Genomic DNA, 23,108 nt, shown 5'->3' on the forward strand with positions numbered 1-23,108 from the left:
TTATCTCTATTGGGAAGAATCACAGCTGTTAAAATGAATGTTCTGCCGAAGTTTCTTTTTTAGTTTCAAATGATACTTATATTGAAAAAGGATGCCAACCTTGATGAATGGCAGAAGGGTATTAATAAATTTATCTGGGCGGGGAAGAAACCAAGAGTTAAATTTAATATTCTGCAAGATGCTAGGGAAAGAGGGGGACTCAAGGCGCCTAACTTGAAGTTGTATTATGATGCGGTGGTCATGACATGGGTTAGCAATTGGTTTAATTTAACTAATAAAAGAATACTTCACCTTGAGGGTTGGGATTTGGTATATGGATGGCATGCATATTTGCTTTATGATAAAAAGGTAGACAGGGCTTTTAAATCTCATATTCTTAGAAGTGCTTTGCTGCATGTCTGGAAAAAGTATTAGTATAAGTTATTATAAAATACCGATTTGGGGAATTCCCAGACACGCGATAGAAGGTGTATCTATGGGAGTGAGTTTGGATATGTTTTCCTATAAGGAATTACTTAGATTGGAAGGGAATAATTGGCAACTTAAATCATTAGATGAGATAAAACAAGAAAACATAAATTAATCTTGGTTCCAATACACCCAACTGAAAGTTAGGTGGAAGCTGGATCAGAAGGTTGGTATTACCATTACAGATGAAAATTTAGTAAAACAAATTAGAGATTTAAATCGTGCACATATAAAGAGGATATATAATATTTTAATTGAATTGGACTCGGAAATGGAATTAGTTAAAGATTGTATGATAAAGTGGGCACAAAACATACAGGAACCAATTCCGTTAGATACTTGGGAGGTAATCTGGGTCAGAAATGTTAAATTTACTCAGGCTCAAAATTTAAGAGAAAATTTTTATAAAATGTTTTATAGATGGCATTTGGATCCCAAAAAGTTGTCTAACATGTATCCTAACCTACAGTCTAAATACTGGAGATGTGGTAGTTTAGATGCTACTTATGTTCATATGTGGTGGACTTGCAGAAATATAAAAGCTTTTTGGATTAAAATTTGGTGGAACATTCAAAAGGTTTTTAAGAGAAAGATAAAGTTTTCTCCACAATTGTTTTTATTGGGTATTGTTGTAGATTGTGATACTAAAGAAATCAATTTGATGTTGAACTTGATAACAGCAGCACGGTTACTGGTGGGACAATATTGGAAGAAGGATAGTTTGCCTACTATAGAAGAATGGGTACTTAAAGTATCGAATCTTGGAGAAATGTTTAAGATTTCTGCTTATTTGAAGGATCATTCGCAAGAAAGATATATTTCAGTTTGGAGGAGATGGATAGATTATATTCAGAATAAATATGGGACTAAAAAGTTCCATTTAGCTTATGAGTAGATTTTAATTGTTATTAATTTTACTATTAGTATTGATTATATTTTTGTTTAAGTTATTATTATTATGTTGTTAATAATTTGAATGTATCTATGTTAAAGGGGAGTTAAAGCACATTATGAATTTGGTTAATTTTATAATGGATAATTTTAGTTAGAATATGACCCTGTATTCAGCTCTGGGAAGTGGGGGGAGGGGGGTGGTTTGGGGCGGGTGGGTTTTGGGGATATGTTTTGTAAAAAATTTTTTTTGTAAAACTCTTTAATAAAAAAAAGAAAAAGAAAAGATTTTGCTTTTTTGTCTGAGGAGCTTAAAAACCTACAGGTCCAGTTTAGATGGGAGATACCTATTGGAATAGTGGTGAATTATGCAGGGACACAATATAGACTTAATACAATTTCAAAGGCAAAAGATTTTTATACTTATGTCCTGAAAGCAGGTTCACCACCATCTCCACGACTTAAGTGAATAGAAGAAAGGCTGGAAGATAAACAACTAGTTAAAGGTGCAATGTCACTGGCTGTTGGAGATTTACCACAGGCTGAGCCTATTGAACAGAGTTTGGTGTTAAAGGATGATCCAAAGGAACAGAGGATGACTCGGGCTGCATATAGACGTTAAGAAAAGGAGCAAAAACAGAAGGCTGATTCTGGACAAACACAAGGCCCAGTTACTACAGAGCCTGTGGGAGGGGCACGATTGAAGAGACCAACAGCAGATCTTCAGGCAGTGTTCCAGAGGCTTCAGGCCACTAAGGATGGCAAAGCTCCTGACATGTAATGTTAATGGCCTGAATTCACCACAAAAAAGAAAGTATTTCACTACCTAAAACAACATAAAAATGACATTATCTGCTTACAGGAGACTCATATTGCTGCAAAAGATCAAAAGTATTTGATTTGTTCTCAGTTGGGAGCACACTTTATAGCTTCTGCCCCAGATAAAAAGGGGGGAGTGGTTATTTATTTAAGAAGAGATTTATCAGCTAGATTAATTGAATCTGATAGACAAGGAAGATACATTATTATTGAACTAGTGTTACAAGGCAAGAAAGTTCTTATTATTGGGTTATATGCCCCTAATCAACAGCAAAAAAAAGTTTTATAAGTTTTTCCATCATAAACTAACTCAATTGGATTACAAATCTGTTATTATGATGGGTGACTGGAATGGTGTCCTGGACTCAAGTAAAGACAAGAAGGGATCTTTTAAAAATTCTCCTAATCATTCTAAATTGCCTAAAGCTTTTTTTGATTTGAAAGATGACTTGGAACTAAGAGATATCTCACGGGAACGGAATGTGGAAGATAGAGATTTTACTTTTTTTTTGATAGGCACCAATCATTTTCTAGAATTGATTTTTTTTAATTACTACTGATTTTTTCTCCAGGGTCAAGAATGTTAAGATTTTTCCTAGAACATTGTCAGATCATAGCCCTGTATGGTTGGAGTTATTTGCTGAAGATGGGAATAGAAGATCTTGGCGAATGAATAAAAATTTATTTAGATATTAGGTGCTTTTGCAGAAATGTAGAGAACATTTGAAAGAATTTTTTGCTTTGAATATGCATAAAGGTACATCGATGGAAATGGTTTGGGATGCTAGTAAAGCTTATATGAGAGGGGTTTTGATTCATATGAAGTAGGAGTATAGTAGGAGTATATAGGAGTAAGCAGATGCAAAAACGTAAAGAGCTTGAAGAAGAGATTACATTGATGGCTGATCAGGTTGCAACTAATTTGCGTTATGCGAAGCATAATACGTTTTGTAATGCAAACAAGCCTGGTAGGTGGTTGGCTTATCAATTAAGGAAGAAACAGAAATTACGTATTATAGAGAAAATAGATTATAAAAGTAAAGAGGTATATCAACAAAAGTTAATTAAAAAGAGTTTTTTAGATTTTTATACAAAGTTATATGCTAGTGAAAATATACAAGCTTTAGATATAGATAAATACTTACAGGAAGCACATTTTCCTAGACTTTCAAATGAACAATGGAAGGATATGATTTTTTTTAATTACCTCTGAGGAAATTATTTTAACAATTAAGCAGTTAAAAGTGGGTAAGGCTCCTGGTATGGATGGATTATCAGCAATTTATTATAAAATATTATTTGCAGAGATGATAGAACCATTAAAGGAATTGTTTAATAATATCCAGATTGGAGGAGAGTGCCTCCGTCTTGGAGAAGGGCTTTTATATCACTGATTCCAAAGGAGGACCAAGACCTTACCCAGCCTAAGAATTATAGACCTATATTGCTTTTGAATACAGATTATAAGATTTTTTCAAAAATATTGGCAAATAGATTAATGCAAGTTTTGAAGCAAATGATTCATAGTGATCAGTCTGGATTTATAACTGGAAGATATATGAAATATAATGTAAGACAAATTGTTAATTTAATTGAGTATTTGGATAAGAACAATCAAGTCCCCAGTTAAAACCCCAATTAAAACTCAGCCTGGGCCGGAATGCTCAAAGAGCCAGGTCTTCAGGTCTCGGCGAAATGGTCCTCAAGGGCAGCCCCATATAGAGAGCATTGCAATAGTCTAAATGGGAGGTCACAAGTGCATGAGTGACTGTTCGTAGGGCATCTCGGTCCAGATAAAGTCGCAACTGGTGCACCAGGCGAACCTGGGCAAAAGCCCCCCTGGTCACGGCTCCTATATGGTCTTCAAAACTGAGCCGCGAATCCAGGAGGACACCCAAGTTGCGAGCCCTATCAACGGGGGGGGTAACACCTCACGCCCCATCGTTAAAGATGAAATAGTCTGGTTAACCGGAGATGCCAGTATGCACAGCCACTCAGTCTTGGCAGGATTGAGACGAAGCCTGTTTCTCCCCATCCAAACCCGGACTGCCTCCAGGCAGTGGGACATCACAGTGAGGGCATCACTGGGTTGGTTTGGGGTGGAGAAAAAGAGTTGGGTATCATAAGCATACTGATGATACCCCACCCCAAAACCACAAATGATCTCGCCCAGCGGCTTCATATAGATGTTGAACAGGAGGGGAGAGAGAACCAACCCCTGAGGGACTCCACAAATGAGAGGCCTCGGGGCGGATCTCTGCCCTCCACCGACTGCGAGCGGCCCAGGTGCCTCCCACTTCCAACACCCTGAGACGCCGCAGTAGGATACCATGGTTGATGGTATCAAAAGCCACTGAGAGGTCTAATAGGACTAGGACAGAGAAACAACCCCTGTTCCGAGCCTGCCAGAGATCATTCACCATTGCAACCAATGCCGTCTCCGTGCTGTGCCCAGGCCTGAAACCCGATTGGTACAGGTCCAGATAATCAGTTTCCTCCAGGAACAGAGGAAGCTGTTGCACCATCACACTCTCAACAACCTTCGCCAGAAAGCGAAGGTTGGAGACCGGACGATTCTTGTTTAAAACAGCCAGGTCCAGGGCAGGCTTCTTGAGGAGGGGTCTCACCACTGCCTCCTTCAAGGCGGCGGGGAAGATACCCTCCTTCAGGGATGCCATTATTACTGCCTAGAACAAGCCTCATGTCTCCTCCCAGGTCGCAAAAACCAGCCAGGAGGGGCACGGGTCCAATAAACAGGTGGTGGAGCACAGCCTCCCCATAATTTTGTCCACATTATCAGGGGAAACAGGATCGAACTCAGTCCAGATAACATGCTGAAGACCGTCTGATTCCTCCACGTCAGACTCTGCCCAGTCCAAACTGGTCTGTATCTGAGCAATTTTGTCCGTCAGATGATGACTAAACTCCTCCCTCACCTCCTGGTTAAGAAGGGAGTGAGTCACCCTAAACAGGGTGGCCGGGTGATTATCTGCGGACGTGATGAGGAACCGTTCTGAGTCCATTAGGTGCCTGGGGCGGAACCACCTGGTCGGTTCCGGAGCCCAGCGGCAGGGGGTGGCATAACAAAGACCAGCTGCAGGAGATAATGATCGGACCATGACAGGGGGAAAATGGCTGGCAAACCCCCTCCCAGATCATCCAACCACTGCCCAGATAAAAACATCAGGTCGAGAGTGTGACCCCCCACGTGAGTTGGGCCCTGAATTACCTGGGTCAGGTCCATGGCCGTCATGGAAGCCATGAACTCCTGAGCTAACTCTGACAACCCTCCCAGGGAAGGCAGGTTGAAGTCACCTAGCACTATAAGCCTGGGGAACTCCACCGCCAACCCTGAGAGGGTGTCGAGAAGCCCAGGCAGGGCTGTTGCCACACAGCTGGGTGCCAGGTATGTGAGCAACAAGCCCATCTGGACCCGAGGGCCAAATCTCAGGAGGAGGGACTCACTCCTGCCTATCTGGACAATGGTGGTCTCCCACGGACATAAAGTCTCCTGAATAACCACCGCCACCCCACCGCCCCTACCCTGAGCCCATGGCTGGTGTAGCACACAGAAACCTGGGGGGCATAGCTCAGTCAGAGGGACCCCTCCCCCTGAGCCCAACCAGGTTTCGGTAATACATGCCAGATCCGCGCATTCCTCCTTGATCAACGGATCTGGCATTGAAATACACCAGCCTAAGCTCAGGGACCTGATCACCCTCATCCCCAGGCAAAAGGGTGCTAACCAGAGGGTCGGAGCGCGCCACCGCTCGAAGATAGCGAGGGTGTGATCCCAGATATTGATGTGGCCCTCTGTGCAACCACCTGCTGCCATTCCCTATCGTCATGGGGATTTGACACCCCACCCCAGCACACGCAGAGCCAGCAGCCTCCACCCCCAACCCCATCCCACCAGAGGCCATAACGGGCCCAGACTGAGTGCCAGTTAATAGTTCCCTCCCCTCCCCACTATTCCTCCCCCTCCCTAACCCTTTAAAATAACCGGCTAAAAACATATCAGGGGCCTCTTAGTGCGTCTCCACCAGAGGCCCCTAGGTAAGCCCAACCACCTCTCGGGATCCCAACAATTGGGCCCGTCATCAAGGGAGATGGTAAACAGAAAGGTTGGTCATGACCAGGAGGGAGAAACCCCCCCAAGGTCGTACAAGTCTGACCTAGAATATTGTAATCGGGCCATACAGAGCAAATATCCGTGTGAGCCATTGTTCACAATGGAAAGTCAGATGTTATAAGATGTTGTAAGATGTTAAAGATGATAAAGATGTTAAAATGTTAAGACCGGAACACGTCTTCATCCACCAATCTGGCTCTGCTCTCACCTGAGCTGGTCCAGATGATGAGCTCACAGCTGACCTCTCACCACAGCTGTGAGATCCAGTCTGGAGTGGGTAAACATCATTGCCAGGTAGAACCTCCCCCACTGGCCTCTCACACCAGCGGGGAGGTTGATGACCAGTTCAGGGCCGCCCTCTCACTGCGGTCCAGTCCCGGGTTTGTTCCAGACCATCAAAGGAAGTCATGAGAGCAGGGAAATCTCAATCCATCCAAACCCTGCACCAGTCTCCAGCCATCATCCAAAATAATCCAAATGCAAATGCAATCGCAATCACAATCAGGGCTGATCTTCAAGCTGCCAATCCCATAAGCAGCAGCTGCAATTAAATAAAACACTACAAACATGCTGCCAGAGACTAACCCAGTTAATCCTAAGTATCTAGAATTCTGCGGCCAATTTTCAGGCCACCAGGTCTCTGCCATCTTCAAGGAAAGAAACCTCCGCACAGCTAACACGTTGGAAACGGTGCCCACCAGGTGATTCTGGCGCCAGGTGATCCGTGGCCATTTTACAGGCCAGAAAGCCAAAAATAACATTCCAAAACAGTCCACACAGCTGGGAAACAGCGCCCGCCAGCTAAAATCGGGTGCCAGATGGTCCACAGCCAGCTTGGGGGCCGCCCAAGCCGCCGCTGCCTTGCAGGACTGCCTTGCTGCTGCCTTGCAGGACTTCAAAGGTAGTCAGAAACGGCGCCTGACAGCTGATCTCGGGCGCCGGGAAGATCGGTGGCAGAATACAAGCCGCTCGACTGCTGCTGCCCTCCGAGAGGAGAGGCTCTGGGGGGAAGGCTCCACGCCGCAAGAGCGACGCCCACCCAATATTTCCAACCCCTGTCCGGATACAGGCCTCGGCTGGGTCTCAAGTGAGTTCCCAGCTTTCCATTGTGAGAGCTTGTCGTGGAGCTCACAAAACGCCACCTGTGGCCACCACCATCTTGGGATTTTTTTTTTATTGAAATGAATTTTGGGGATAAATTTTTACATTCTCTTAGGGCTATATATCAACAATCGGCACAAATTATAATTAATGGGGGATTAACAGAGGCATTTAAAATTGAAAAAAGCACAAGACAGGCACAAGGTCCCCTATCACCATTGTTGTTTGTTTTAACATTGGAGATTTTATTGATTAAAATTCGTGAATCAACTATAATAAAGGGAATAAAAATAAAACAGAATGATTATAGGTTAAGAGCCTTTGTGGATGACTTGGTTGTCACATTATCTCAACCAATTCAATCGGTTATAGACGTGATGGATATTATAACTCAATATGGGAAAGTTTCTGGTTTTAAGGTAAATAATAATAAGACTAAAATATTATCTAAAAATATGACCATGAATGAAAAGGAAATGTTAGTAAAATTGACAGGTTATGAAATAGTGAAAAAGGTTAAATATTTGGGAGTATATATTACAGCCTCTAATGCGAAATTATATAAGAATAATTATGAGACATTATGACTAAAAGTACAAAAGGATTTAAATAATTGGAAAAAACTACAATTATCTTTGCTGGGGAAAATTGCAGCTGTTAAAATGAATGTTTTACCAAAGTTTCTCTTTTTGTTTCAAATGATACCTATATTGAAAAAAGATGCTAATGTGGATGAATGGCAGAAGGGTATTAATAAATTTATGTGGGCGGGGAAAAACCAAGAGTTAAACTTAAGATTCTACAAGACGCACGGGAAAGAGGAGGACTTAAGGTGCCTAACTTGAAATTATATTATGATGCGATAGTTTTAACATTGGTTAGTTATTGGCTTAATTTAACAAATAAAAGAACACTTTATCTTGAGGATAGTTTGCCTACTATAGAAGAATGGACGTTTAAAGTGTCAAATTTAGCAGAAATGGCTAAGATTTCTGCTTACCTGAAGGATCATTCAAAAGAAAGATACATTTCGGGACTTCCGGTGGCGGCGCGGCACCGAAGACAGCCGTTTCGGGCTGCCCGCTTCACAGCTGAGTTGTTTCCACCTGAAACAGCGCCGATCAGCTGTTTGGGTGGATTTGAAGCCCCCTCTTCAGGAGAAGAGGAGGGGGTGAGGCCCCAGGTAGGGGTTGAGTTCTCCGGGGCCGCCTGAGCTAAAAGCTTGGGCGGCTGAAGGATTGAACTCCCCCGTAGCCAGGGTTGCTCCCAGCTGTTTAGCGTCTCTGCTCTGGGATTTTTGGAGCAGAGCCAGGCGTTTGTGACCACCCCTGCCAGAAGGAAAGACTTTGGAATAAAAAGGAGCAGGCAGAGCGGTACAGGAGGTCAAGGTGAAGAGGACTTTTATTCTTACTCTCTAGCTTAATGGACTTTATAAACTTAAAGTGAAAGTGCGCAACAAGTGAAAGTGAAAAAAGATGGCGGCTAAACCTCCCTCAAAAATCTTTCGGAGTGCGGGAAATTCCCCAGTGCAACAGACATCGTTGCAAGCTTTGCTTCCTCCTACACCTCCTGTGGTATTGACGTTGAAGGATTTACAAGATGCCTTTGGAAAGCAATCCCAGGTAATATTAGAAATGCTGGGTGATAAGATGGCAAAGTTGGAGGAGAAACTGGAGAAACTGGAGGAGAGGATAGAAGAGAAGTTTAAAGTAATGGAGGAGAGGATGGAAGAGAAGTTTAGTGCAATGAGGGTAGACATCTTGTCTACAGTGGAAAGCGTGGCTGAATGTGTGCAATGTTTGGACGAAAAAGTGGAGGATCTTAGTCAAAAGAATGCTATACTAGAAGTAAAGGTACTGGAGAACGAAGATTTAAGGGATAAAATGGACGGAGAATTGAGCTTTGTCCAGTATCATCAGATGCAGCATGCTATTAGAATCAGGGGCTTAAAAGAGAATCCTAAAGAAGACCTAAAGCAGCTGATTTCTGAGGCTTTGGAAGCAGTATTGGGTCAGCCAGCATCTGAAATAAAGGGATGCATGGACAAAGTTTTTCGTGTAAATTCATGGATTGCTAGGCAGAGGAAGCTACCTAGAGATGTGGTGGTTTATTTTACAAAGAGAGAAACTAGAGATGAAGTTATTCAAGCCGCTTATGATACTAAAGTTGTGGTTGCTGACCAAGAAGTTTTGGTTTTAAAAGAAATTCCTCCAAAGATTTTAAGGAGAAGGAAGGATTTTGCATTTCTCGTGCAGGAACTTAAGCAACGTGATATAAAGTTTAGATGGGAGATTCCAGTCGGATTGGTGGTGATGCATGAAGGTAAAAGATATCGTCTGGTTACTGTGACAAAGGCATGTGATTTCTACAATAATGTTTTAAAAGCAACCCCTCTACCACTCCTGGAAGCTGCAAAGGGATCTGGAGAAGGAAAACCTCAAGAGGCTGAAGGTGGACAGACAGAGGAGAATGGTGCTGGAGGGGATCAAATTATAGCTTCGTCGGCTGTTGCTGGAGAGCAGAGGGTGACGCGTGATGCTTTAAAACGAGCAAAACAAATAAAAGAGCAAGACCAGCAGAAGGTGATGGAACTTTCAAAGCGTACTTACAGTGAAGCAGTGGGAGGAGCGCGGCCCAAAGGAGACAGAGGGGCTATTAAAGATGTGCTCCAACAGCTTCGGGGTGCCACGCATGGCGACTAAATTTCTAACCTGGAATGTTAATGGACTAAATTCACCACAGAAGGGAAAGAAAGTTTTTCAATATTTAAAACAATTCAAGATTGATGTTATATGTTTGCAAGAAACGCATATTAGGGTTATGGATCAAAGGTATTTATCGAACTCAAGGTTGGGCACGCAATTTGTTGCCTCTGCGATGAATAAGAAAAATGGAGTGGTTGTTTATGTTAAAAGTACTTTAACAGCGGAATTAATTGAAGCAGATAAGCATGGAAGATATGTTATGATAGATTTGTTGCTAGAAGGCAAAAAAACGCTTTTAGTTGGACTGTATGCTCCTAATCAACAACAAGCTGATTTTTTTAGTTTACTTCATATAAAGCTTACTCAAATGGATTACAAATCATTTATTTTTATGGGGGACTGGAATGGTGTTTTGGACGTACAGATGGATAAGGCTGGTTCTTTTAAGCGTGCTCCGAGTCATGCCAGATTGCCTAAATCTTTTTTTGAAATGAAGGACGATTTGGAATTGCGAGATATTTGGTGTGACACACACCTGCATGAAAAGGATTATACTTTTTTTTTCTGATAGACATCAATCCTTTTCCAGGATTGATTTTATTTTGCTGACTAATGACTTTTTTTCTAGGATTAAGTAGATAAAGATCTGTGCAAGAGCTATCTCTGACCATAGTCCAGTTTGGTTAGAGATCAATAAGGACAATAGAGATAGGCGCTCGTGGCGCGTAAATGAGAATTTGTTTAGAAATCAGAGAAATGTGGAAGAATGTAAACAGCGGATGAAGGATTTTTTTGAAATTAATATGAATAAGGATACCTCTATGGACATGGTTTGGGATGCTAGCAAGGCCTATATGAGAGGGGTGTTGATATATATGAATAATAAACACAGACGTACTTTGGAAGCCAGAAGGAAAGAATTGGAGAATGAAATTAGGGAAAAAGAAAAGGCCTTGATTTTGAACCCATTGGATGTGAAGACTAAGGAGGTTATTAAGCTATTAAGAGGACAATTTGACAAATTAATGGCTGATCAAGTGGCAACCAACTTGCGGTTTGCTAGGCATAATACTTTTTGCAATGCTAACAAGCCAGGTAGATGGCTAGCTTATAGACTAAGGAAAAAGCAAAGGGCTTCTAATATAGATAAAATTGAACATAAGGGAAAGGTTGTGTTTCAACAGGATCTTATTAAGGAAGCCTTTCTGGACTTTTATTCTAAATTATATGCTAAGGAGAAGATTAATGAAAAAGATATTGATGTATATTTGGAGAATGCTAGCATCCCGGTTCTTACGCAGGCACAAAAAGAGGAGATTAACCAATTGATAACAGAAGAAGAAATTCTTACAGCAATTAAGGAATTGAAGCTGGATAAAGCGCCAGGTACGGATGGTTTGACTGCGGTTTACTACAAAAATTTACAAATGGAGTTGATAAAGCCGTTAAAGGAACTGTTCCAGATAATTCAGAGAGGGGGAAAGGTGCCTCCGTCTTGGAGAACTGCTTTTATCTCTTTGATTCCGAAGGAAGATCAAGATGCTACTCAAGTAAAAAATTATAGACCGATATCACTTTTAAATACAGATTATAAGATATTTGCTAAGGTGTTGGCTAATAGACTGATGAGGGTTCTGCAACAGGTGATTCATGGGGATCAAACTGGGTTTATTAGTGGTAGGCAAATGAAAAATAATGTGAGGCATATAGTTGATGTGTTAGAGTTTTTGGAAAGGAACAACCAGATCCCTGCGGCGCTAATTTTTTTAGATGCTGAAAAAGCTTTTGATCAATTGAATTGGCAATTTTTGATGAAAGTTTTAGATAAAATGAATTTTGGGGATAAATTTTTGCAACCAATTAGGGCATTATATCAAAAACAAAGTGCCCGAATAATAGTTAACAATAGTTTGACTGAAGCTTGTAATATTGAGAAGGGCACAAGGCAAGGGTGTCCGTTATCGCCTTTGTTATTTGTGTTAACATTGGAGATATTATTGGTAAAAATACGGAATTCGGAAAGAATTAAGGGTATACAAATTAGAGATCAGGATTATAGATTGAGAGCGTTCGCAAATGATCTGGTTGTTACGGTGACCCAGCCAGAGAACTCTGTTGTGGACCTGATGGAGATAATAATGCAATATGGGAAGGTTTCTGGATTTAAAGTTAATGCACAAAAAACTAAAATTCTGGCCAAAAATATGACAGTATCGCAAAAGGCTCTTTTAGAAGGATTAACTGGATTTGAGATTGTCAAGAGGGTCAAATACTTGGGGGTGTTTTTGTCACCCTCTAATACAAAGTTATATAAAAATAACTATGAAAGATTATGGGGAAAAATTCAAAAAGAAATGGAGAGCTGGGAAAAATTGCAATTGTCTTTGTTGGGACGAATCGCAGCAGTGAAAATGAATGTCCTGCCTAAATTTTTATTCTTATTTCAAATGATACCGGTTCTTAAGAAAGATTCTAATCTGGAAGAATGGCAGCGAGGTATCAATAAATTTGTCTGGGCAGGGAAAAGGCCACGAGTTAAACTTAAGATTATGCAGGATACTCGTGAAAGAGGTGGTCTTAAAATGCCCAATCTTAAATTATACTATGAAGCTGCTGCGTTAGCAGGAATAAGTGATTGGATTAATTTGACACAAGAGAGATTATTAAATCTTGAGGGCCACGACTTGTTATTTGGCTGGCATGCATACTTGTTGTATGATAAGAAGGTAGATAATGTGTTTAAAGTGCATATTTTAAGACAGGCATTGTTGAGAGTTTGGAAGAAGTATAGACATAAGTTAGACTGTAAGATACCATTGTGGGCAATCCCAAAACACGCAATAGAAAATATAAATGTTGGTTTTAAACATGATGTGACTACATATAAGGAGATTTTAAGTTTGGAAAGAAATGTCTGGTGTCTGAAACCGTACAACCTCTTGCGAGATGAGAAGATTGTTCAAACTTGGTTTCAATATATTCAGTTACGGGCCAGGTGGGAAGAAGATCAGAAAACTGGTTTTACAATGACTGATGAAAATCTGATAAAGCAAATTAGAAATCAGGGTCCAGCACATATTAAACGGATTTATCTTGCATTGATAGATATTGACTCAGAAACAGAACTTGTTAAAGATTGTATGATAAAATGGGCCCAAAACATCCAAGAAGTTATTACAATGGACACGTGGGAAAAGATCTGGGTGAGGAACGTAAAATTTACACAAGCTCAAAATTTAAGAGAGAACTTTTATAAAATGTTTTATAGATGGCATTTAGATCCTAAAAAGCTTGCAAGTATGTATCCGAATTATCAGCCCAAATCCTGGAGGTGTGGTGACGAAGATGCAACATATTTTCACATATGGTGGACTTGTAAAAAGGTTAAGGCTTTTTGGATAAAAATTTGGTGGAATATGCAGAAGATTTTCAAGCAAAGGATAAAGTTTTGTCCGCAACTTTTTTTGTTGGGTATAATTACAGATGGTACGGTTGTGGACACTAAGTTGATGGTGAACTTAATTACAGCAGCAAGACTCTTGATAGGTCAATATTGGAAGAAGGAGGAACTGCCGACTATAGAAGTCAAGGTAAAAATCACCTTTGTAGAGGGCGACGGACCGTGCTTCAGAGAATGCATGATGTGCATGCAGGAAGGCAAGAAAAACACGACGCATAATCTTACTAAATACCTTTTACTTACAAAAATATAAAAACTAAATATATATTATACAGAAGAGCTAGCTCACTACATCCTAACATAACAGACAGTAACAGCAAAGAGAATAAAACAATAAAGATAACACTGTGTGAACCTCTCTGGTGGAAGTGTAACATTACAAATCAAAGGTACAGGTGTTTTTGTTACTTGCCACGAATACCGTTTTGGAGGGATTCCCTTTGCGGTCCTTTTGGAACGTCTCGGGCCAACCGTCCATTCTTCTTCCGTGTCGTCCTCGTCTTCATCATCGTCGCCAGCAGCAACATCAGCGGCTTGCGAAGACGGAACAGTAGGTTGCGAAGAACTCGTGGAAGGAACATTATCCTGTGAATCTTGATCATCAGGTTGCGTGGCATCAGCAACATCATCTCTAGGAAAATAAACTCCAGGATCGTTAGAATGAATCCTGAACCAGTCAGCATCTTCCTCAAAAGTAGCAGATTGTGAAACCACAATAACATGATGAGAATCAATGTATTTGGTCCATTTTGAATTATCATCAATGCCCATAAATCTCATCCTTTTTGCTGCAGGACCCCCTTTCTTTCTTTGGGCTAAAGGAATATTCACCATAGCATAGGAACCAAAAATATGGAGATGTGAGAGATCAGGCTTGTGTCCATACAACATGAAATAAGGGGTCTGATTTATCACACTACTCCAAGTGCGGTTGATGATATGGTTAGCATATTTGATAGCTTCACCCCAGTATGGAAGACTGAGGTTAGCATCTTCAAGGAGGCAACGCATCATGGTTTGCAGAACTCCATTTCTGCGTTCTGCCACCCCATTTTCAGCTGGAGAATAAGGAGCAGATGTCTGATGTACTATCCCATTCTCACACATCCAGTCCTTGAAACGCTGAGACATGAATTCAGCACCGCGATCACTCTGGATTCTGGCAATGTTGACCTCGAATTGGGTATAGATAAGACTAGCAAAGTCTTTAAAGATCTGAAAGGTCTCAGATTTTTCTTTCATAGGATATACATATCCATATCTAGAATAATTATCAACGATTGTCAAGAAATATCTTTTACCACCAAGTGTTGGTGCAAAAGGACCAACTATGTCAGTGTGTACCAAATAAAAAATGCGTGTTGACAGGCGTGTAGCGCGTTTTGGAATTGCTGCTGCCTTGGATTTGGCTTTCTTGCAGACAGCACAGTCCAAAAACACCTTACACCCCTTTAGATCCAAACCTCTTGCGAACTCTGGCATCTTCTTCAGAACACGGAAACTGGCATGACCCAATCTTCTGTGCCACTTATGGATACACCTGGAATGCAAAGGTTTACCTGTTAGTGAATTCTCAACATTAGCATTTTTATTAGGAACCCCAGGCTTGCTGTGAGCAACCTGTGTCTTTTTTGTATTTTATTAGGAACCTTTGGAGTAGCAACAGGATCTCTCTCTGGGACGTCTCTCTCTGGGCCTGTGCTTTCCCTTTTTGGAGCTTGTGTACTTGCCTGCTCTTGCTGCTTAGACTTTGGTTTTAAGTAATAAACACCACCAATCAACATGGTTTCAGCAACAATATCTCCATCTTTGACTATATAACTTGCTTTTTCAAGATGGTGGACCTGAAAATGAGAAAACCTAGACAAATGACTCTGACTAAGCAAATTACTACTGGCAGACGGAACGTAGTAAACATTTGGAATGAGAGCACCGAGCTCTTCAATATAAACAGTTCCTTTTCCCATGACCTGAACAGGATGATTGGAAAAAGAGTAAAGTTCACGAAGTTCAGGTTCAGGCTCGTGCATCTCTGTGCAAAGCTCTTTTCTGTAGGTAACATGTAATGCTGCTCCGCTGTCCAAAGTCCAAAGAAGTCGTCTGTCATACACTGGTTGAGGCTGTGGATCGTTGGTCACAACTAATGTGACAAGTGGAGCTTGTGGATCACGCCTGGAACCACGACCACGACCTTGTCGTCCGCCTCTACCTCTGCCTCCTCTGGAATCTGTTCCTCTGGGCTGGTACGTGACAGGCGCTGGAACTCATTGGGGACAATCCTGGGTGGCATGTCCCACACGATTGCAGATGTAGCATCTTGGCATCCTTGGAACGTAGGTCCTTCCACGGAAGGCACGCCTCGCTGAAGCTCTTGATGCAGGTGGTTCCCTTAAATGTGGCACAGCTTGCACAAGTGACTCTTCTTCGGCTAAAATTCTGCATACATGATCCACTGTGCGTTGAGCAATAGGCACATGATTGATCTTGGAAATAGCATCTTTCCACTCATGATTCAAAGAGTTAATGATAATGCTGATCATTTGAAAATCATCAATAGGATAGCCTTTTTCACCCAGTTCTTTTCTAATACCTTTCATTTTAGTCAAATGTGCTCCAATATGTTCACCAGGTTTTAATCTGGAACCATGGAACTCAGACAAAAGCAAATATCTAGACTCAATTGATGTAGGCTGATAACATGTCTCTAACTGAGTCCAAATTTGTTGGGCAGTTGCATCTTGTGAAAACGTGAGCTGCAATTCAGTGTCCATTGACATCAATAATGTTGTGCATGCTCTATTATCCAAGTCCCATATGTCAGGAGTCCATGGCTGGGCAGGAGGATTAAACACCATCATGTGAGTACCTTCTCTGCGTAACAAAAGTCCAACCTCACTGACCCATGCCCTGTAATTCTGTCCTGACTTCTTTAATTTTGAATCACCAGCCAGTGGTACAATAGAAGATGTTTGATGAGGAATATACAATTGAGGTACTGGCTGTGCAGGTTGTGCAATCCGACCATAACCTGCAGGGGGCACCAGTGACGTCTGTGCCTGTGCCTGGACATGCGGCAGTTGCATTGAAGCTGCCGGTAGTCTTGGAGCTGGCTGTGACTGTCTTTGAGCTGCTATTCTACCCTGGCCAGCAGGAGGCGCTGGCGCTGGGGCTGGTGCATTAGCATAATCTGCAGATGACACTGGCCTTCGCATACAAGAACCCGGTGGCAATTGCATGTGGGTTAAATATGGCTGTGTTCTGCCAGGTAGAGGGGCTTGCATAGAAGCAATATTAACAGAAGAAGCAATAGTAACAGGAATCCTAGCACCATCAGGGGCTGGAGCCTCAGATAACGGCAGAAATCTTGTATCTCTGAGCAAAGACTCCTCCATAGACAATTGCGAGAGTGAGAGCTCCAATTTATGTCTTAATGCAGCTTCACCAGTAGATGGTGCTATAACATTTGCTTCAGGCATCACTGTAGCTCTGTATGGCCTTTGGGACAGCCCATAATCATGTGACATAGGAGCCTCCGGTTCCCATTCGTCTTGCATGACACTCAATGATGGGCGTGACTTTGGCTTTGGGAAGAAGGAGGCAATATGGCTTCTCCTTGTGGGTGTGGCAATATGGCCGGTTCATGCTCATAATTCCTCTCATATTGCTGAACCATTGACACATATTCCTTTGCCTGCTGCAAACGCCTTTCAAAAACCCCAATTTGTTCACAGTAGCCTTGCATAGCCCTGTCTCACATAGTTTGCTTGGGGCTTGAAGGAGCGGAAGGAATTTTCTTCGGCTGAACTTTAGGTTTTCGCTCCAAGCCTTTGAAATTCATCTTGAGCCCCTGGAGTGTGAACATTTCCAAAAGCAGCTGCCAGGGAGCTTGGAAAAGTAGAAAAAGGAGTGACTGACCTTGCATTGTCGACAGGAGCAGGTGCATCTTCTCCAAGGCGTGTGGCCGAAGCTATCGGAGTTCTTAAAGTGGAAGGGAGCTGCCCCACAGAAAGACTCCTTTTCAGCCGTGGCTTCCTTCCTGACATGTTTCAGCAGTTAATCACCGCTGCCTCACTAGCACTAACTAACTGATAACAGCCGCAGAAACATGCATCTCCAAAAACATAAATCAAACCATCCTCTGCTACCAAAATGTCAAGGTAAAAATCACCTTTGTAGAGGGCGACGGACCGTGCTTCAGAGAATGCATGATGTGCATGCAGGAAGGCAATAAAAACACGACACATAATCTTACTAAATACCTTTTACTTACAAAAATATAAAAACTAAATATATATTATAATAAGAGCTAGCTCACTACATCCTAACGTAACAGTCAGTAACAGCAAAGTGAAAACAACAATAAACAATAACTCTGAGAACTTTTTCTAGACATGCGCACTAAACAGACTGAAACCATAACATAGCTAGTCATATGGGATTCACTATGGTTACCAGATAAGTTATCACAACAGGTGCAGAGAACAGGGGAAATGTACAGTTAGAAATGAACTTTTCTGACGAACAAAAAAAAACGTGCAGTGACAAAATGGACTTTAAAGGTTTCTGACCTGGCAGAGATGGCAAAGATCTCGGCTTATTTGAAAGATCACTCGCAAGAACGTTATATTATAGAGTGGAAAAAATGGATTGATTATATCCAGAACAAATATAGGACTAAAAAATTTCACTTAGCATTTGAAGAAGTCTTCCTTTCTTTTTTCTTTTCTTTTTTTTATATTTAATATTAATAGTGCTTGTAGTTATCTTATATGAGCTAGAGAGCGATAGATTTAAGAGTTTATTGTTGTTAGCATATGGATGTTCATGATTGTTTTTTGTTTTTATACCTTTTACTTAGCTCTGGGAAGTCGGGGGGGAGGGGGGGGAGCGGTAGGGAGGGATGGGTAGGGGAGGGGGAGGGGGGATTGTTAAAGATAAAATGTATGTTAAAACATTTCAAGAAAAAAAAAGAAAGATACATTTCGGTTTGGAAAAGATGGATAGATTATATTCGGAATAAATATGGGACCAAAAAGTTCCATTTAGCTTATCGGTAAATTTTAGATTGTTATTATTATTAATAGTTTATTATAGTGGAATTTTTTATTAGTTTTAATTATATGGCATTATTATTATTTTTAGTATTAGTATTGTTTAATAACTTGGATATTAATTTGTTTATGATTTTATTATTATTATGTAAACTTTTGTTTGTATTTACGTTAAAGGGGAGTTAAAGTGCATTATGAACTTGGTTATTTATATTGTTGGTTAATGTTAGTTAGATTATGATTATTATATTTGTAACCCTGTGTTCAGCTTTGGGAAGTGGGGGAGGGAGAGGGGGGTTGGGCTGGGTTGGTTTTGGGGATTATATTATAATTTTTACAAAACTTTTTAATAAAAAAAAGTGGTACAATGGTGAAAAGGTTGAAAAGCCATGTCCTAGACAAAGTGTCAGCCAAATAATTCTTACTCCTTGGAAGATACTTTAAGGTGAAATCAAAACGGTTGTCAGAACCCACTCCAATCCACATCTTGGGAAAGAAAAACTCTTGGAGACAAGTTTGTCCAAGCAGGAACTTTTACTAAAATATAGATGACAGTGGATAAGATAGACAAGATCTGGAAACTGTCTCACAGATCAATACTTTTAAAGTGTCCCTGAGTGAAAACTCCTCCCCTCAGTCCATTTGGTCAGTCCCGGATAAGTTAAGTTCCAGGTGTCAAAACCCTCATGGGAAAAGAGAACCACCAGTACATTTGTAACATTATTACTTCCTCCCCTTCACATTCCATTCGGAGATACAAACTAGAATCCCCCCACCCTTTCCTTGTTCTTCATAGTTCAGAGGGTTTTCTTCCCTGGTCTTTTGTAATGACCTTCAGGCATCTAAGGGATAGAGATGGGCAATTAACAACCCTGTCTTCTCTTTCCCTCCTTTGGAATGGCAGAATCCAGTAAGGGGGTATCTCTTTACTCTCCTACCATTGGGTAGGAGATATAAGAGTATAACCAGCCGTACCAACAGGCTGAAAAACAGCTTTTATCCATGGGCTGTTAGGCTTTTGAATGGGATATAATCTCTGTGAACTTATGCAGAATTGACTTGGGAGGCCGGTGTGTGGTGTAGTTGGTTCACATGGTGTGGTAGGATGGAGGGTTTATTGTCACTGTGTGTTGGGGGGAGGGAGCACAGGGAGAGGCTCAGCTAATCTGGACCTATACCAATCGGGTTTCAGGCCCAGGCACAGCACGGAGATGGCATTGGTCGCCCTGGTGAATGATCTCTGGAAGGCTCGGGACAGAGGTTGTTCCTCTGTCCTAGTCCTACTAGATCTCTCAGCGGCTTTTGATACCATCGACCATGGTATCTTGCTGCAGCGTCTCAGAGGATTGGGTGTGGGAGGCACGGTTCTTCAGTGGTTCTCCTCCTACCTCCTGGGACATTTGTAGTCGGTGTTGGCAGGGGGACAGAGATCGGCCTCGAGGCCTCTCGTTTGTGGAGATCCTCAGGGTTCGGTCCTCTCACCTCTCCTGTTCAACATCTATATGAAACCTCTGGGTGAAATCATTTGTGGCTTTGGAGTTGGGTATCATCAGTATGCTGATGATAGCCAGCTTTTCATTTCAACCCCAAACCACCCCAGTGATGCCCTCGATGTGATGTCCCATTGCCTGGAGGCGGTCCGGGTCTGGATGGGGAGGAACAGGCTTCGGCTCAACCCTGACAAGACGGAGTGGCTGTACGTGCCAGCATCTCAGGAAACTCAGATCATTCCATCTCTCACTATGGGAGGTGAGTTATTACCTCCTGTAGATAGAGCTCGCAACTTGGGAGTTCTCCTAAATTCACAGCTCTCTTTAGAAGATCATATATTAACTGTGACTAGGGGAGCCTTCGCCCAGTTACGCCTGGTGCGCCAGTTACTATTTATTTATTTATTTATTTATTTATTTATTTATTTATTTATTTAATTATATTTATATACCGCCCTTTCCCGAAGGACTCAGGGTGGTTTACAGGGTGATTAAAACAAAAAATACAAAAGTTAAAAACAGATTTTAAAAATTATATCCGTCCCTGAACAAATAAAACCCCAGTTAAAATTAAAATTAAAATTAAAATTCTCAGCCTGGGCCAGAGAGCTCGAAGAGCCAGGTCTTCAGGTCCCGGTGAAACGAACGGAGGTCGGGGGCGGTCCTATCTAGACGGCCCTATCTAGACCGTGATGCCTTACATACAGTCACTAATGCGCTCGTGACCTCTCGATTAGACTACTGCAACGCTCTCTACATGGGGCTGCCCTTGAGAACCACTTGGAGGCTCCAACTGGTGCAGAATGCAGCCACGCGAGTTGTGTTGGGGGTCTCCCGATACTCCCATATTACACCTCTGCTCCGTGAGCTGCATTGGCTTCCGGTTGCCTTCTGGGTGAGATTCAAGGTACTGGTTATGACCTACAAAGCCCTACATGGCATGGGTCCGGAGTACCTTAGGGAGCACCTGCGACCAGCATCAACTTCCCTCCACCCAGTGCGCTCCCACAGAGAGGGCCTCCTCAGGGTGCCGCCGTTCGGAGAATGCCGTCTGGTGACCCCCAGGGGGAGGGCGTTTTCTGTGGGTGCGCCTGACCTGTGGAACCGTTTACTGGTTGAGCTCCGGATGGCTCCCGACCTTCGCTCCTTCCGACGCAACCTAAAAACCTACCTGTTTGTACAATCCGGCCTGGTCTGATGGGTTTTGTTTTAATTATTGTTTTAATGTAATTCATCTTCTGCATTTGGGTACTAGAGTTTAATTTGTTTTCAATTTCTGTATTTGGGCATTTTGATATTTATGTCCCTGTTCACCGCCCTGAGTCCTTCGGGAGAAGGGCGGTATACAAATAAAATAAAATAAATAAATAAAATAAATAAATAATCTCAATGTACACATGTTGTACTTTGACAATAAAGGTTTATTATTATTATTTGGGTTTTGCACAGAGAGGGATTTACAAATGAGATAAAAATGGATTCTGACAACGGTTGAAGTATTGAGCCAACCGGACTTGTTTTGGGGATAATTTATGGGAGATTTTCAGAGCTTCCAAATTTTTGTGATCACTTTAAAAGGTATTTCCCCCCCCTTCCAAGAAGTGGCACCATGTTAGTAGTGCCCATCACATTGCAAAAGCCTCCTTCTCCCAAATGGGCCATCACTTCTCTGTGTCAGTCAGCTTTCGGGAAATGTAAGTGAAGAGTTGCAATTCCACCCTGTGATTTTTTTTGTAAGAAGACAGCACCCACAGCCACATCACTCACATCAGCTTGAATGATGAATTGCTTTTCAGGATCAGGGTGTTTGAGAACAGGTTCACCTGCAAAGAGTCCTTCTAGTTTCTTGAATGCAGCTGGGCATTCCAGGGACCATGGAAATGGTTGACAAAGTCAGGGTTTTTTTTCCTCCTTACACCATTTTCAGTAAGTTGGTTATCAGCATGACTATCTTTGTGAAAGGGGATAAATTGGCAGTAAAAGTTAGCAAACCCCAAAAAGCTTTGAAGCTGTATATGGGTGTGAGGTGGGTTGCCTTCCACCTTCTCCACCACTGCATTGACAGCTAGCACTGCCCTCCCGAGAGGCAGCATGGTGATTGGTCAGCAGACAGGCAACAAATGTGGTTTCATCATCCACCAAACCCCGCCCCTTCCAAAGTGGATCCTGGGCTGCAATGTGTGCTGCAATGGAGAGATGGGAAGTGGAACAGCCAGCGTGAGGGAAGGAGGAGTGGGGAGAAGAAAGAGGAAAAGTGGCTGAGTGAGAGGTAGGGTTGTCCCGGCTGGCCAGGCACTGAAGCACTGCTGAAAATAGTGGAGTCCATGCCTCAGATCAGCTGCAGTGTGCTGGGGAGAGCATGGCTAATGCGGAGTGAGCATGTGGCAGGCGCACACACAGACTTCACTATTTTTGGCAGTGCTTCAGTGCCTGGCTGGCCAGGACTACCCACTTCACACTTGGATGCTTTTGCTGTTTCTTCTCCACAGAACAAGTGGCCAGAGAACAAGTGGGGTGGGGTGGCACAGATCCCCCCTCACTTGCCCACCCACCCTTTTCCCTTTCACTTCCCTTCCAAGCCATCTTCACAGCTCTGCCCACACAGCCACTGAAACAGCAGGTGGAGCGCCAGAGCTGGAAAGTGCCTACTTTCCAGTTCCATCGCATTTCTCTGCTGCCATAGAACTGGAGAGCTTGCCCCACCCACCACCACTCAGATGCCCTCCCTTCCAAAACATTTCTTTGCTAACCTTCTTTCTAGCTCTGACGCATTCCTCCACCACCATGTCCAGTCCCACAAAGAAAAGAAGTTTGTGGAACTAAAAAAAAATCTTTCTTTTTTTGTGAATAGTTGGAATTGATTGATTGAACATTTTTTAGTCCCACAAATTTATTTTGTTTGTGGGACTGCACATGGCAGCAGAGTAATGCATCAGAGCTGGAAAGAAGGTTAGCAAAGAAATGCTTTGGGAAGGGAGGGCATCTAGGCAG

This window comes from Vipera ursinii (assembly GCF_947247035.1).
Source record: "Vipera ursinii genome assembly, chromosome: 4".
Classification (NCBI taxonomy): Eukaryota; Metazoa; Chordata; class Lepidosauria; order Squamata; family Viperidae; genus Vipera; species Vipera ursinii.